This window comes from Pongo abelii, chromosome 9 (assembly GCF_028885655.2).
Source record: "Pongo abelii isolate AG06213 chromosome 9, NHGRI_mPonAbe1-v2.0_pri, whole genome shotgun sequence".
In the NCBI taxonomy this organism is placed as follows: Eukaryota; Metazoa; Chordata; class Mammalia; order Primates; family Hominidae; genus Pongo; species Pongo abelii.
Genome location: NC_071994.2, coordinates 128,545,775 through 128,563,578, shown reverse-complemented (window position 1 = coordinate 128,563,578; position 17,804 = coordinate 128,545,775). Strand labels below are relative to the sequence as shown.

The window sequence follows — 17,804 nt, the reverse complement described above, 5'->3', positions numbered from 1 at the left end:
ACTCACACCCTCTGTCCCCTCTCCCTCAGGCACCTAGGGCTTCATCCTCTTCCAGTCTGGCCCTTCCCAGGGTCTTCCAAAATGTTCACAGACCTGAATTCTGTGGGAATTTGAGAGTGCTTTGGAGCTGCTGTCAACTAAAGGGGCTGGCCTCCAGGGCCGTGTGTGTGTGTGTGTGTATGTGTGTGTGTGTGATTCTTTTGGTTCTTTTTCAGGAAGTGGAAGTAAGATCTACTCTGACTTGACCTGAGTCTCCAAGGTACCAAGTATGCTTTGACCTTCTGCAAAAAGCACTGGAAAGGCCTGTTTCACTCAATAGATGTCTACCAACTACCAACTCTGTGCAGAGAACAGTGTAAGGAGTGTGATGGGACAGGAATGAGGCATGGCTAGGAGAGGGAGGTCATGGTCCTAAAGGAAGGAAGAGAGGTGGAGGTGGGTGGAGAATGCACAGGGAGGGATGTCTCCTCTGGTGCTAAAAATGCCGACTTCAGGCCAGTTCCGTCGGCCTCACTGTCTGTCACTCGCCCCCGCCTGGCCTCCTTCAGAAGACGGACCACCAGGATATCTTCACAACAGCAGGCAGGGCCTCGCCCATCTCACACACCGCTGGTCCCTGAGATCCAATTTCCTTTTGCAAAGGGACACAGGAAGGGGCTTTGGGGGAGGCTTTCTCTTCAGGCAGGGGAACCAAGGCCTCTGTTCACAGCTGGATCTTTGTCTGGGTGGTGGTCAGCATCCCAGAGAGCCAAGAGCAGAGTGAGGGTTGCAGAGGGAAAAAGGTGGGGGGGAGATATAGTATCTTTGAGACATCAGAAGGAACTTCCAGAATTAAGACTTTTGAGATATTAAAGTGGGTGGAATTTCTCTTTTTTGGACCCTGACAAAAATAAAAGAAATAGGAATGTTTCAGGGGCCTATTAAACATAGCCTTCCCTGGAACTCTGGCAGAGAAGGCAACTTTGGATGGGGCCCAAGGGCCAGGATGGTGGGATCTCTTCCCAGGAGCAGTGATCACAGATGCTCATCCGCTGGGAAGAAGGTGAAGGGCCATAGCACTGTAGTGCCTGCAGCCTCCAGAAGAGGGAGCCTGGGGGCAGAGTCAGGGTGGGAGCCGCCTCAGGAAGGAGGGCTTTCTCCCCCTCTTAGGGGCAACTAGTTCTCTTTGACCTCGGGCTTGGGTCTTTTGGTAACCTCATTCCATGGATTAGAAAGTCATAATGAAGGCAAAACAAAGGAAGCTCAACGAGGAGGGCATAGGCTACAGAGAGGCGCCTTTCATTCACATTCTTTTGTTCACTGTCCAGTGAATGGAAGGCAGGGTCATTTTAGAGGCGCTGTCCCTGGAAATATTTGTAGCAGCAGGAGGGCTGCCCTGTCTGGGGGTAAGGAGGGGTGGTTAAGAGTAGTCTGTGCCCAGAGACAACCACCCATGAGGCTGAGAGGAGACTGTTCAGTCCTGAGCCCACCAGGCTGCAGAGCAGGGCCAGACCCGCCTCGAAAGAAGACACAGGAACAATATTCTGAGGACCCAGATGGCCCTGGCCCCTCCCCCTCCTTGGGGTCACCACAGGCCACTAGGCCACTGCCCCATTACCCTCTGGGGGCTCCTCCTGCAAGAGAACAGGAGGCCTTTTCATCAGAGGCTTAAGTTTCCTTCTCTGCTTGCTCAGGCACAGAAGCCTCCGGCAACTTGACACTCCGGGAGCTCAGCTGCTGGAGACCCTGCACCCATGTCCGGAAGCTGGCTCTTTTCCTCACACCTCTCCACCCACACATGCACTTCCCCGATTCCTGAGGGGCCACGTGCAACCATCCTGGAGAGGAATTTGGGGATCTGACTCGCCTTATCAGTGACTTGGCTGGGACTTTGCAGTGGGGTGTGGGGGAACTCCTTGAGCCACAGCAGGGGTCCCGGCCCTTTGGGGGAAGCCTGCCCTTTTTGCATTTTCTTTGGGAGAGGGAGGGGAGCAGCAGGCCTGAGCCCCTGCAAACCCAGCCCCGGGCTTCGGAGATTTTGTCACGGATTCTGAGAGGCTGCTTGGCCCTGTCCAGAGGCCCCAGTGCTCTGTCACCAGACACCTGGGCATTCAAGGGGGCACAGTCAAGATTGCAAGTGGAGGACAGATGAGGAGCATCTCCCATGGAGAGATTTCCCATCGCGAACAGCTCACAGGAAGAGGTTGCTTTTTGATTTGTTTTGTTTTGTTTTGTTCAATGCTGAAAACCTTTACGATATGACATCTAGGAGGGAAAAATTCTAATGCAACACTCGACCCCACAATGATATCCAAGAAGAAATCATTTGTGTCTCTGATATCATCAGAAGAAACTAAAATGCCATTTTAGAGAGCCCAGGAGTCAGCGAGGCAGGGTCAGTGGATGCAAAGTCATAAAATCACACCCCTTTAGGAAATGGGATGGGCAGTCCTGGGCACTCACCTCCCTCAGCCTCCTCAACCCACGCCCCCCCACAGCCCTGCACCACCAGGTCGGCAGTCTGGAGCCCCAAATCCAGTGTGTTGACAAACAGGCTCAGAAAAAAAATACCAGGCTCATTAGGAAGGAGCTCATTAGGACTTGTTGACATGAAACCCATTAGACCAATTAACATTCCATTAACGGCCTGGGGCACCAAGGGGTTAATGCTGCTGGGCAGTAATTGGGCCAGGGTGCCGGGGTTGGGGGCTCAGGGCCTTAAGGATGAGACACAAAGTCTAATTGGGAACTCTCTGGCCAGCTGGCCTGGCAGCATTTGTTCCTGGCCCCTGACCCTAGCTGAGACAAATTGATGGGGGATAGGGAAAGTAGGGCCAGCTTGCTTGGCCCCTCACTGTCCCACCCACCTGCCCCAAACTGGAGACAGGGCCCATGGCTGGCACAAGGACAAGCGGGAGGGGACACTCCCACTCTCCTGGACTCGGACAGTCCTGTTTTCTTCCTTCACGCCCTTCCCCCCACTCCCTCTGGTCAAGTTTCTTTCTCAGCCCCGGGGAAGTGAGTCCCTTCTCTCCAGGAATTGCTTTTCAGTGATGTTACCCCCTTAGAAGAACTCTTTGGAGAAGCTAGAATCCTGCAGGTCCAGAGCCCCATTCATCTGAAGAGTGCTGGAGTTCAGAGAGAGGGATGGAGGGGAGGGTGGCCCTGGGTCTGCCTGCCTTCTGGCCCTGGACCTCCTCCCCTCCTTCCTCCCTTCCTTCCCCCCTTCCATCCTCCTTTCCTTCCTCCCTTCCTGTCCCTTCTTCCCTCCCTGCCTTCTTCCCTCCCTCCCTTCTTCCCTCCCTCCTTCCTTTCTTCCTTCCTCCCTTCCTTCCTTCCTCCCTTCCTTCCATAGCAGCTAAGAGGCACTCATGAGGGCCCCTAGGAATGCTTCTTGTCTGTCCTCCAACACACACAAGCAGCATGTTCATGATTTCCCTTCCCTTGAGACAAGTAGGGGCTGTGGAAGTCCCATCCTCTGTCTGGGTCTCAATTTCCCCATCTGTAAACTTTGGGATTGGATGAGGGAATTCACAGGGCCACCCCTCAGTTCTCAGTTCCCATGATCTAAGCCCGGCCTTGGGGTAAAAAAAAAAGTCTGGATTCCACATCCAGTAGAATCTACCACTTATTCTGTAGCCTGTACAAGTCACTTTCCCTCTCGGACTGCAAAATGAAGGGATTTCCCCAGAACATTCAGGAAGCCTTTGCCCAGGATCTGCACTGCACACATGCTTGTTGAATGGAACGGAAAGGGTTGGATTGTAGCTTCTTTCTAAAGGCCAGCCAGCACCCGACTTCTCTTCCTCCCATCTAGTTGGAGAGTGGGAAGGAGGCCCCTGAGGTCAGCAAGCCAGGAGCCGTCAATCCCTTCAGCCCAGACGCCCCCAGGTTACCCCTCCACCCCCACCCCCAAGCTGTCCCCTGTGAGCAGCTGCCCAGGCCTGGGTTCTGACGTCTAGACAGATTTGCAGGAGGCTGAAATAACACAGTGAACTCAGCAGGAGGGACTGAAAAGCTGCATTAGTAACCTGGCTGGCTTCAACATCTCCCTCTGGGGCAGCCTCCTCAACCCTGGCGCAATCCGTCTCTTTTTCCCTCAGCCCCAACACCGCATCCAAAATGATCTTCTCTGGCCCAGCTCCCTTCCCAGAAGTGGCCTGTAGGTGGCGTCGCAGGGCCCACTTTAATTGCATTACATAATATAACCTGTTTACTAAATCATGTAATCAGTCGCCTTAGGATTTGCAGCTTGGGATGTGTATGGAGAATTGGACTTTGAGTCAAATTTAAAAACAAATAAAAATGAGAGGCAGCTGTTGCTGATAGTGTGATATTCATCTTTTGGAAACAAATTCACCCCAGTGCTATAAATTATGCCTGGAAAAAAAAAGTGTTGCTGGTAGAACGGAGTTGGCTAGGTCTCCTCTGCTGGCAACTCATAGCGATGAATCTTGAAATAACGGTGTCAACCTGTCACTGATTTCATGTGACTCTGTGGATTTATCTAAAGAAGCAAAGGCTTGTGGGTGCATGCGAGCACACACACATAGAAACACACACACGCACCAGGTCTCTCTGCAAAACCCAGTAAGGGCTAGAAGTGACAAGCTGGAGGAGGGGTGTCTGCCAGAGCTCGGTGGTCCCTGAGGCTTGGTGGATGGAGTCGGCACCGAGAACTGAGCAGTGACAAGGGTGAGGTCAATTTGTGGTGGCAGAGGAGGACAGAATGGAGAGAGAGGATGCACCGTGGGCTGGGAAGCTTGACCATGTGAGCAGGGGTTTGTCACCTCCAAATCAGTTGTCGTGTTGAAATGTTTCAAAAAGAGGGAGAAGTGGAGGCTCCTGGAGGGGAGGACTAAGGAATTTGGGAAGAGGGGCAAGCTCCCCAGAGCCTGCCCCACCTTATAGCACAGCAAACACCCTTGCTTGCCTCTTCACCCCAGGGGCTGTGGGCGCTGAGAGGAAGCTGGGGACCCTGAGGATTCAGGCAGCAGGAATGTGGGGCTGAGTGGGTGCTGCTTTCTGCCTGTCTTTCTGATCCTGGGCTGATGGGGGGAAATGGAGATCCTCCAGTCTGATGAGGTCAGGCTCGGAGTGGGGCCTGGGAGCCAGGGAGGGAGGTTGTACATATCTATGTTACTGAAGGAGGGACAGGTGCAGAGGAACTGAGTGGGATTTGCACTCAGGTCTCACATCCTTGTTCACTCTGTGTCCTGAAGGCCAGCTAAGAGGTCAAAAATAAGCCGTGACTCCACAATGACCCAGGTCCCAGGGCACACTGCACCCGGCACAGAGCCCAAGTCCTTGCAGAATGTCACAGCCAGAACACCTGCTTCCCTACTGCCCTTCCAGGTCCTCCTTGGAATACTCAGTGGGGAGGCAAAGATGACAACCAAGACAAGCAGACACTTTGGCCACCCATAGCTCTCCGTACTAATTGTCATTTGCCACCCTTCTGGGAAGCCAACTTGGGAGGTGGTGCCAGGTCATGCCCTAATATCACGATGCTGGTGTCCAGAGAACAGAGTGGGGACAGAGCAGAAGCCAGCATGAGCTTTGGCTAGGACTGCCTGCTTCTGACTCCCTAAGAGATGTGCAAATCTCTCTCCCTCAATCCTCCTTCAGACCTTAAATGCCGCATGGAGTGAATGGTTTGGAAAAGGTAAGAGCCTTCTGTGAGACCAGAAAATCCAGAGACCCTTCCCACCCAACCCCCAGTTTCCATCCCAAGGAGTGTGGCCTCCCCCTAATGGCCTGTGGTCCTACTTCCGAGGGCCTCAACCTCCTCTCTGGTTTCCACTCCCAAGACCATTTTACTGTTCGTTCTTTATTTGGAGTAACAATATGTCCCCAGTGTGGTCAGGCCAACAGATCACTTATGCACTCACTGACCCCAGCCTAGAGATGAGCAGAAGCTTACATTAGAGACCCACCCTCATTAGAGACCCACCCTGGAGGAGAGGGTGCCAGGTCCCTCTGTGTCCACGGTTCACTATGGGGAGGATTAGTGGGCACACAAGCAGCATGACAAAGCAGTGTTTGGGGACAGGCCCCAGCACTGGGTCCATCACCCTCCTCGGCCGCTCCCTCCTCCATGGACAGGACCTGCCTTCCTTGAACTCCAGCCCGACCAGGTTTCCCAGAGAGGAGCCCCACCGTCCTGCCCTTTGCTGATGGCCATGCCGCTCTGACTCACACAGAAGCCAGAGTTCCAGGCCTGCAGCCTCTCCTCCTTGAGTCCCCAGTTCAGCTATTTTTTTAACTGGGCTTCACAACACGGAGCAGGAGAGTCAGAGGAGCAACACCCGCCCTGCTTCTGCGCCCTCTTCCTGGTCTTGCTCCCGCCTCTCCACACCAGGAACGAGAGTGCTGGAGCCCCACCGCCCTCCCTGCCTCGCTGTCACACCTTTCCTGGCTTCAGAAAGCCGCTGATATATTTTACAAACTGAAACAGCAATTTAATTCCCCCTGATAGCGGCAATTGTCCATTAGATCTTCCTACCGAGGAGCTTAACAATAATTCCTTTCATCCAACTGCTTGCTTCTTCTTGATCTGAGAATCAATCCCATAAATAGCAGGCAAGAGTTCTCACATTACTCTCCCCTCCAGCTTTTAGCATTTTGATGAAGATTCTCATCTCCTCTTTAAGCACTTTACAACTTGGCAATTTTTCCCCCTTTGGTTCCTTTAAACAAAATAAAACAAAAAACAGAAAAAAAGCGTGCCGGCTGGAAGAGGGAGCACAGCCCTTGCATTCTGCTCATGGAAGTGGTGTGTGCCTTTTCCTACCTGGAGGCAGGGGGGTGGCTGCAATGACCTCTGGTAGGTCTTGTCTGCTGGAAAGTGGGTGCTGCTCTGCCCCAGAGGGCCATAACAACTGTGTCCCCAAAATTCACACTCACCACACCTGGGTCCTGCTTTTGCCAGTGATGCTCTACTTAGGGTACCTCTCCCATTCCAGGAGCCCCTCCCCCTATTGTTCACCCCCAGGAATGGAGGTGGGAGGGAGGCCACAGCTGCTGCCCTGGGGTGCTCTGAGCCAACTCCATCCCCCAGACTGTGGCCCCCTTGGAACCTTCTAACCTAGAGAGCGGATCCTGCCCTTTTGTTTTCCTCTCCAGTCCGCTCCATCTCTAGCCAAACAACAAGAGCTGGAGAGGTGGGGAGGCCCAGGCAAAGGAGAGAGCTTGAGGCCTTTTATTCAATTATTTTCCTTTTTTTTTCAACACGCAAGCAGCTCCAGGGATTGGGACAGTGGAGAGCCCTCCAGCTCCTCCACAGTGGTGGCTAGGGTGGAGTGTCAGGGCACCTGGGAGCCCCGGCCCGCCCCTCCCCTGGAGACTCTATCATGTGCGCTCTCGTCTGCACACACTCACAGAGAAACATATCTAAAAATGAACCTGGGACTGAAGTCCCCCTCGACAAACCTGATTCCCAGGTTTATTATTATTTGTCAAGAGCTGACAGCAGCCGCTGCTCAGGCACCGAGCTGAGAAAACAACACAGGCCGGGCCCCTGAGACCCACAACTCAACAGAGACAGACAAACAGCTCCAGCGCTGGGATCCCAGGTGGAAAAGCGCACAGCCACCTCCGGCAGCCCTCTCGGGCTCCCTCCCTTTCGTAAGTCTCTCTTCTCTGAGGCAGTCAGGAGGGCCCTGACGCTCCCTGGGAGCTGGGGGGAGGAGGAAAGCAGGCATGGGGACCATGTAAGGTGTGGGCAGGGTGGCCGGAGCGGGGGCTGGTGGGGGAAGGAGGGCATGGAGGCGAGGGACCCTGAAGCCTATGCATTCCACCCCTGGTGCAACCTCAGATTCTCCTGGGGCCAGGGGAGCTAAAAGGGTCAGCCAGGCCCCTTTTCTCTCTGAGGACTGTACTGTATCCTCTGGCTAGATGATACCTGGTTCCAATTTTTAAAACTTGCCTTTAGGAAAAAAAAAAAAAAAAGTCAAGAGTCAGGGTTGTGGAAGTAAGTGGCTCTGTGCACTCAATTTATCATTGGAAAGCCACTAATTCCTGAGATGCCCTTCCTGCGCCTTCGTGTTGGCCCAGGCAGAGCTCACAAGAAACAAGAGCTCTAAATAGAGCCCGCGGCAACGGGATCGGCCAGAGGAGGAAAGGCTGCCCAGCCAGGCTGCCCCACCCTTGGTCCTCACCACCCCCTTGGAAGGAGGGCGGGTACACTGGCTTTGTGTTCCTGAGCTGCAGGAAAGCCAGCCCTGGGGAAGGGAAGATGACAGCCATGATGCGAGAGGACGTGGCGTGGCCACCCAGACTCACACCCCAGCATATACTCCATCCATCGCCCAACCTAAGATGCTCTCATGCCTTTTGCTGTGTTTCTTGCCTGCCAGCAAGGTGTTCTGTGTTTCACAGCCATGCCCTTCCCTTCATCAACACTTGGCTCCAAAGCCTACTGTTCCATGAAGCCTTCCTTCCGTTTCCACTCCAGGACTACACGTGGGAAATCATGGCGGGAACAATCATCATGCATGTTTCCATGTTATGGAAAATCTGCCCCTCGCCTGCATGTCCCATCTTGCCCACTGGCCCCTGTTCCCCCAGCAGACAAGATCATGGCTCTGCCTTGCATGTTCACTGGGGCAGAAGGGGCAGCCTATGCAATATGACTCCACAAAGTCTACCTCCTTATGGAGCCTCAATATATACACATGGTTATAGTTTAATTTCTTTGGCTTAACTCCTTTTTTTCCTTCTTTTTTTTTTTTTGAGATGGAATCTTGCTCTGTCACCAAGCTGGAGTGCAGTGGCACGATCTCGTTTCACTGCAACCTCTGCCTCCTGGGTTCAAGTGATTCTCCTGCCCCAGCCTCCCAAGTAGCTGGGACTACAGGCATGCACCACCACACTCAGCTAATTTTTGTATTTTTAGTAGAGATGGGGTTTCACCATGTTGGCCAGGCTGGTCTCGGTCTCTTGATGTGATCCGCCTGCCTCGGCCTCCCAAAGTTCTGGGATTACAGACATTAGTCACTGTGCCTGGCCGGCTTACTTTTTTTTTTTTTTTTTGAGATGGAGTCTTGCTCTGTCACCCAGGCTGGAGTGCAGTGGCATGATCTTGGCTCACTGCAACCTCTGCCTCCCAGGTTCAAGCGATTCTCCTGCGTCAGTCTCCCGAGTAGCTGGGACTACAGGTGCCCGCCACCAAGCCTGGCTAATTTTTGTATTTTTAGTAGAGATGGGGTTTCACCATATTGGCCAGGCTGGTCTCAAACTCCTGGCCTTGTGATCCACCCACCTCGGCCACCCAAAGTGCTGGGATTACAGGCATGAGCCACCGTGCCTGGCCTGGCTTGCTCTTAAAATGTAAAACAAGCCAATCCAAGAAGCATAACCCTTTGAGTCCCAGCAGCCATTTACACAACAGTGAGAATAAGTTTGTTAGTTCCTGGAGCCAATTTGGATATGAGTGAGATGAAAATATAGAATTAATAACAACTGCCACTTACTGAGCCCTCCCTGTGCCCCAGGCATGACACTAACAGCAGATACAGATCACCTGGTCTCTTTCTCTTAACAACCAGATGGTGTCGGCATTACGGTTGTTCCCATTCATGGGTGAGCAAACTGGGGCTTTGAGGAAGTTTCCAGATGTTACACACAGTCTGATCCCAGAGTCTGCAGGGTTAATTGGAAGTCTCAGGGTGAGGGCAGGAAATAGCAGGGAAGGACTGAGACTCCTAGAAACTGGAGAAGTGCAGAAAAGGTGAGGCTGATTATAAAACCAAGCTGCCAGTTTAGAGTTGGGCCCTCGAATACTGGCTGTCCTTTGACTTTCCTATGCCCTGATTTTCCAAGCATCATATTATACTGACACCACTAAATGTCTTCTGTGTTGCCGAGCCTGGGCTTCTGTACATCAGTTAATGGACACACACTCTGTGCCTTCCCATGGTGGGGAAGTTCCTTCCATCAGCCCTGTCATCCTGCTACAGCAGTGTGTGTACACATTTTGTTAAATATTTCATTGCATTTTGCTCTTATTATTTTATAAAAATGAGCGGGAGATGGGAAAATGAAAGTGCTGATCCCAGCGATAAGAAGTAGGGGTCTCATAAACATAATACGACTGAGACGAAGATGGAAAACGTTAAGCGAGCTGAAAGCGGCAAATCTTGAGTCTTCATCGTGGACTCATTGGACTGTGTGTTCAATTAGGAGGAGAAGGAACAAAATTAAAGAACACAAAATGATGGAAATATATGGCTGAAGACTGCATCTCAAAGGCGATGTATAATTGGAATCTGATAATGTGTCATAGCTGTCTGGGAGCAGAGCTCCAGGAACGCATGGGGCGCGTACGAAAGCCAGGTTGCCTGTGCCTCACCCTGCTCTTGGCGGCTTTCGGGCCAGGGCTCTGAATCACATTGACTGGGATTCTGTCAGTGTCTCTGTTTTGTCATACTGGACTGAGGGGCCCTGCTGGGTCCCAGGAGGAGTGAAGTAGGGTAGAAGGGGGCATGCAGTCAGCCTGCTCTCTGTGACAGTCTCCACTTGGCCTTTCCCCACACACCCTTGGCTTTCCAGGGACCACCCACAGCTGTAAAGAAGTCCCTGTTCTGGAATGAAATCTGTCCATGACGCACAGGCTAAGAGGCAGCTGGCTGTATCTTGGGAAAGCGTGTCCAGTGGAGCAGTATTAGTGTTTTCAAGCCAGGGGACCCCATCGTTAGGGAGCATCCCCTCTCTTGTCATATCTCCCTGAGTCCAAGATTTATCATCTTGCCAAAGAAGCCCCTTCCTGTTCACTTCAGAGTCTTCTCTTCCTCTCTCAGCCCAGAGAGATTCCAGGCAGCAGTCTGAATGGGCAGCCAGTGAGCCAGCAGCAGGGTTATTACCCACATCCTCTGAGGCAGGCAGCTATTAAACAGAAGTGCAAGGACGGAGCTGTGTTCTACCTCCCACTGGCTGGGGCTGTTCTCTGCCAGGTCCCGTCCTCTTCAACCTCCAGCCTTGGAAAGGGGCTGTGGTTCTCTGGCTCCTAAGAGGGAAAACTTTAGTCATGTGCTGGCCCTTTCAGCTGCTCTCAGACACAGAGGAGGAGTGTTTCATATTAGCAGCAGAGTCTTTGAATACTAGGAATGGGTCTGAAAACTATAACTCGCCGTGAAGCTTAATTCTGACTTTCACAACGCAACCCATTTCCTATCATTATGGTCTGGGTGGAGAGGAAGAGTCCTGCCTTTAGCACAGAATCTTTGTAGTCTCGATGTTCAAGATCATGCCTTCACTTTGCCCTCTTCTTTCTCCAGTGAGATGGACACCATCTCTCATGCTAGGGCAAGGACCAGGGAGTGGAAGAAGAGGAGGAGAAGAAGGCAATTTTGCACAGTGGACTCTGGCCCTCAGGGACCAATTAGGATGCTTAGAACAGTTACTAATCCCCTGGGATCTGAGCATTTGTTAGTCTGGGTCTTCCAGGGTCAAGCCTGTCCAGGGAAAAGGAACAAAGTGTCTCTACTTCCAGATCAGGAGGTTCTGTCCAGAGCAGGTTGATCGGAGCAGGCAGGGTGCTGCATGTGAGATGTCTGCTCCCAGAGCCAGGCTCTGGGATGGGAAGGAGAAGTAAACGGGGCTACTCTTCTAAGATGACTCCCCAAGGGCACAAGTGTGCCTGGGGCTGGGGACAATCCTTGCTGTCTTCAGCCCCCTCAGAGCTTTCTTCTCTGTTTAGGGCCTGGCTGTCTCCCGTAAGAGTCTGTGCTTTGTGGCACTGGGAAGAGCCGTCTGCCGTCTCTTTGTCCTGCAGTTCATAAACGTGAGAAAAAGAGCTCACTTAATGAGGCACTTGCCATGGTCAGGGATGATTTCACTAGCAGAAGCTGTGTGCATGTGAGCTGGGGAAGTGTGGGGAGTAGGGGAGATGGGCAGAGGGAGACAGGAAGGTGAGGAAGCCCATTTCAGAATGATGGGGAATGTCAGGCAGAGAGCCCCCCAAGGGGGACAGAGAGTGGATGCTGGGGAGATGGAGGGTCCAAAGGAGCTGTCCACTGTGAGAAGCCAGGTGCTGCGGCTGCCGTGAAACCCATCTCAGCCTTTTCTTCACTCCTCAGGAAATAAACGCTTCTTCTCCAATTCTGGAAGCAGTGGGAACTCCAGACACTAGGGCAGACTGTCAGACGACCAACAGAGGTGGAAGGGTCCTGAGTCGTCATGAGGTCTGACTTCTTCCTGAGACAAATAAGGAAACTTGCCCAAGTCCATGCAGCAAGTTGGAGATAGGGCCCTAATTAGAACCCAGGTCCCAAGTAGCAAATCCAGGCCTCATTTACTTAGCACCTATTCTGTGTCGGGCACTGTGTGGGGCAATGGACGTCCCAGAAGGAGAAAACAGACGACAAAGGAAAAGAAATGAAGACGTAGAAAAGTGGAGATTTCCCTGTGCTGAAGCAGACAGGTGACTTCAGACTTAAAAGATCACAGTGCTAAGAAAGGAGAACATAAAGCAAACTTCAAGCCCCAACACATGGTGGTGAAATCAGAACTTTAATGGGAAAAGAAGAGAGAACCACACGTTCCCACAGATCCTCATTGCAAGATCGGAAACAAGGAGATGGTGCAGCCATGTCAGCAAGTTCTAGGAGAAAAAGGTTTTGAACCTGGGATTCTGAGCGCAGTCCGATTATCAGTCAAGTGTGAAGACAAAGCCAGTGTTGGACATATGAGAACCAGGAGTTTATTTCCCACTCGTTGATATAAAAAATAACTAGAGGTTGTAGCCCAGCAAACGAAGAAATCTGAAGAGGCGGAGGACACTGAACAAGAAGGAGTGGCTGCTCAGGGCACCAGTCATGGCACCGCAGGGCTCAGAAGGTTCTTCCACAGCAGCCACGTTATAATGACCCTTCCACGAGCCACTCACACTGCTTAGTTCTGCGGATGAATAATATTGCCATGCCTACAGTGGTTTTAATGCTTTTAAACAGATTTCCATCTTATAATCACCTATAGAATGCAGAGGTAAACTACAGCAATATAACAGTATAAATCCTCTAAATCTTAACAATGTAAAAATCATAGATAACTTATTATTATGCAAAATATAATATGTAGTACTATATATAGTATGTTATATACAGTATAAAAGTATATGGCATACTATAGATCCTATATATTATATCATATATAATTATATATTATAGTACATAGCATACATATGTATTATAGTACATAGCACATAATATACCTCATATGATTATATATACTAACATATAATATTACATATTATATAATGTATATTATAAGGTACTATTTATTATATGTGATTTTAAAATACTGCATATATTATATTATATAGTGTATAGTATTATATATTATATATCATGTATTATATATTATATATCATGTAGTATACAGTATTATGTATGATATATAATGCTATATACTATATTATATAGAGAATATACTACAGAGTATATATTATATATTATTTAGTATTATATATAATACGTAGTGCTACACTACATAATTCATAATCTCTTTAGTATATATAATGCTATATGGTATGTGTTATTTAGTATATGACTATCATTTTACATTATTAAGATTTAAAAGATTTATACTTATATTAATATATAGTATATATTATATATGGTATATATACGTTATACAGTATATATAATGCTATGAACTAAAAATAGATAATATCGAATGTAATTTGATAAAAACTTATCAAACTAATACAAATTGGAGGGGGAGGATGTGTGCTAATTTCCTCAACTTTCATAGCAGACAGTTAACGGATAAATAGATAAACTGAGAAAAAAGGACTTAAGCATATCATCTAATATGATAAATGTTGGCCATGAAATAACTAAAGCCAGAAGCTGTTGTGGTTGACTTTGGATCATGAGCCTTGTGGGGAGAGGTGAGGGTAGGGAGGGAGAGTTTTTATTTTGTATCTTTTACACTGCTTGCTTTTTCCTCTCACACATACTTCTAATTTAAAAAATAACTACAATAAATAAATAATTATACATCTATATAGTAGAAAACTGGGCAGCAGTTAAAAGTAATGGAGTAGATCTATTTGTTTTGACCCAGAAAGCTATCAATCATATAACCTATGTTTAAAAAGCAAGTTTTTAGAACAATATTTAAAACATAACATTTAACTGTGTTATAATAAACAGCGAAACTGATAACATGTAGTCCCTACCTTCAAGGAGCTTTCTGACCACGCACCCGCTTCCATGTCCTCTGCCCTGGGCCATCTGGCCTGCTTGGGACCTCTTCCCTTTACAAGATGCGTGCCTCTTATTTGCTTGCTTGTTTGTTTTTTAGAGACAGAGGCCTCCCTCTGTCACCCAGGCTGGAGTACAGTGGAGCAATCATAGCTCACTGCAGCCTCGACCTACTGGCCTCAAGCAATCCTCCCTCCTCAGCCTCCTGAGTAGCTGGAACTACAGGTGTGCATCACCATGCCTGGCTAATTTTTTAAAATTAATACTTCTTTTTGCAGTAGATAAGAACTATTTTGTGCATATTTCAAGTAACAACTCTAAGTTCTTGACTATAAGTGCTCAGTCCAAAGACTGGCCTGGATGAAGCTGCACAAGAGATGAACAGCTTTCTACACAAATATCTCGTGGAGGGAAGCAGAGAGGGGAGTGAGAATCCAAGGACTACAGGATGTCAGGCCTGAAAGACTCCTCAGAGAGCCTCTAGTCCTCCTCCCTCGTTCACAGAGAAGGAACACATGTGGGGCCCAGAGGGGGCAGTGGCCAATAAAAGGTCATGCGGTTGGATTATGATGTCCAGAAAAGACAGAACTGGGCTTTGTGAACAGCCAGAGTCAGGAAACAGCAGACAAGCTGAAGGCTGACCTGGGAGCCTGAAACCATGGCCTGCAGAGAATCCTACAGGGAGTTCAGAGGGGGCCCGTTCAGAAGCTGCTCAGAATGCAGATGGCTTGACTTTGAGCAGAGGCCTGCACAAATCAGACCACATCGCCCTTCCCTAGTGTCCGTGGTAGTGGGAAAGAAGCAGTTTTAATATTAGTAGAAGGCGGCGCTTTGGGGCTCAAGGGGAGGGGCTTGCACAGGAACTGGCATTTTCTGAGCATTTCTGATACACCAGACATTGTGTGAGGTGCATTCTTGTGCATTCTCTCATTTAATCTGCACAGAAGCCCCATGAGATAAATATGATTACCAAAATTACAGAAAGACAATGATGGTAAGAAAACTTAAGTGTCCGGGCGCAGTGGCTCATGCCTGTAATCACAGCACTTTGGGAGGCCGAGGCAGGCAGATTACTTGGACTCAGGAGTGAGAGACCAGGCTGGAGAACATGAGAAAACACCATCTCTTTAAAAAAAAAAAAATACAAAAATCAGTCCAGCGTGGAGGTGTGCACCTGTTGCCCCAGCTACTCAGGAGACTGAGGCAGGAGGATCACTTGGGCCTGGGAGGCAGAGGTTGCAGTGAGCTGAGACTGTGCCACTGCACTCCAGCCTGGGTGACAGAGTGAGACCCTGTCTCAAAAAAAAAAAAAGAAAATAAAATAAAAAAAGAAAACTTAAGTTACGTAACTTGCCCCAAATCTCACAGGCAGCAAATGGCAGAGCTAGAATTGGAGTCTAGGTTGGTCTGGTTCCAAAGCCTAAGTTTCCTCAAGGAACCAGAGGACTCCAATAACCATGTGTGCACCAACTGAGAAGAGGAGATATATCTCTCCTAAATGGGGATACAACAAATGCTGTTCCCTTCCTGAACCCTGAGTATGGAATCAGCTCCTTTACCCAATCCATGACTATCCAGGTACACTGGCTGGCTCTTGAGAACTAAGGTTTATGTTTGCCCAACAGGACTTTGAAAATCCCCACCTCAGAGGATATCAGCATTTGGGGCTCCCTTTCTCCCTAGCAGAGTTCCTACAGTGCCAGGCTCAGAAGAAGATGGGCTAGGACTTAGCCGTGAGTGCAGGGAGGAGAAGGAGCTGGAGTCCAGAACTCTTGATTTCCAAGTTTTCACTCCCGAATCTGTCCTGTACCAACCTCAAAGGCATATGACCTGCTCTTGCCACCCCTCAGACACTGGCCCCCAGCCTCCTCCTATGTCTTCCTAGGCACCTCTGCCTCCACTGAGCCCCGACTCTGGGGGAGGCAGGCAGGCCCAGGAGAGTATATATGTCAGTTAGGGTTTGTCGTTTACACGTGGAGATCATTAACGAGGCTTATTTTTAAATTGTAATTGCAAAATGTAAATGCTCCCCAAACCGATGTGTAATTGCTACCCCCTCCACCCCAGCCCTTCCCCTCTGGTGCCAGCTTTGCAAGGAGAGAATTAGAAAATAAAAAGGGGGTGGATTATGTAAGCAAAACGATTTTAAAAAAAGAGAGCGAGAGAGCTAAGAATTTAAGTGAGACAGCTGGCAGCTTCTCTGATTGCCACACTTCCAGCATTAGCTGCAAAAATTGTCCTTGCCAGTTGCACCCATCCAAGCAATAGTGTCAACTGTATTTAGTCCCTAGAACAGACCATACTGCCACTCACTTGGCAAGATGGTTCAGTGGTTAGTGTGTGTGTGTGTGTGTGTGTCTCGGGAGTGAGAGGGCAAAGGTCAGGGGTGATATTTGAGGTTGCCTCTACCCCATCTGTGGAAGCCTTCCATTCTACAGGAAGACATAATTCACAGCAGGATTAGCAGTCCATCAACCCTGTTACCCATATTCCACCATGCAGGGGATGGCAGGAACACCTCCACTCTCCCAGGCTCAGACTGGCTTGTTTGGACTCCAGCACCCGCAGCCTCAGCCTGCAGAGAAATAGGACTCTACAGGAGAGTTCTGCAGGAAGAGCCTCAGTTCTATTCTCAGTCCCAGAGAAAGCCACTGAACTTGGGCATCAGCACGCTTCACACGGATTCACCAGGTGTAGAACCCTTGTCCCTTTTTGTACCTTCTTCCCATCTTCTTCAAGCCCTGCCCACAGCTGCTGTCTACAGTGAACTCCTTGTGACATCACTCTGCACACAGACTCCAAATGTTGAAAAGGCTCAACTTGACCCTGAAACGGGCCTCGCCCAACCCACACTCAGCGAAGACTTGACCTGCATAGATACCCTCCCCTCAGCTTCCACTGCGAGGAGCCACAGCTCTCCCATGCCACCCACCCCTCGTTGTACCTAGAACACAGAGCTCCCCAGACAGGAATAAGGATGAGCATTGTTGCCAGTCTGTCCTCAGACACATGGTCCTCTGAATAGACTAACTAGCTGCTTGGGGAGCTGGGCAAAGGGACATTCATCTTTGCGATTAACTCTCCCTCGTTCCCTCTCTCCAGGGAAACCAGCTTTGTGAGGAATTCGGCAATGATTTCTGCTGCCAAAATGGAGACTGATGAACTGTAAGATCATGGTGGCCCTAAGACATCAGGGAAACTTACACAATCCTGGGCAAGGTCCTTTGGAGTTGGGGCCCAATCTCACCATAACAGATCCAGCCCTTATCATGGCATACTGGAAAGAGAAAAGGGTTGTTTTGGATAACTGGATTTCTAAATCCCTGACTATATTGATACTTACGTCTGTGGGATCATGAAGTTACTTAAGGGGATTTAAAAATCCCTATCTGATAAGAGGATTAAATGAGATTCTCTATTCAAAATGCTTTATACATTCAAAAGAACCGTTTCTCAGAGTTCATCAGAAACACCTGGAATGCAGTTTCCATACATCAAAAAGATTTGGGGTGCAGGTTCCTGAGTCCTAATCCTGACTCAAAGCATCAGAAGCTTTGGCTTTGGGGTCCTGGAACTGCATTTTTAAGGAACACCCCCGCCCTGCCACCACCAGGTCAT

At 49.5% G+C, this 17,804-nt stretch overlaps 1 protein-coding gene across 1 annotated transcript in view; it reads right to left on the bottom strand.

Annotated features, from left to right (window-relative positions):
* The window catches only part of PKNOX2 (PBX/knotted 1 homeobox 2), a gene marked incomplete at its 5' end in the record, with an annotated part of 196,156 nt that overhangs the window by 82,866 nt on the left and 95,486 nt on the right, over window positions 1-17,804 (bottom strand).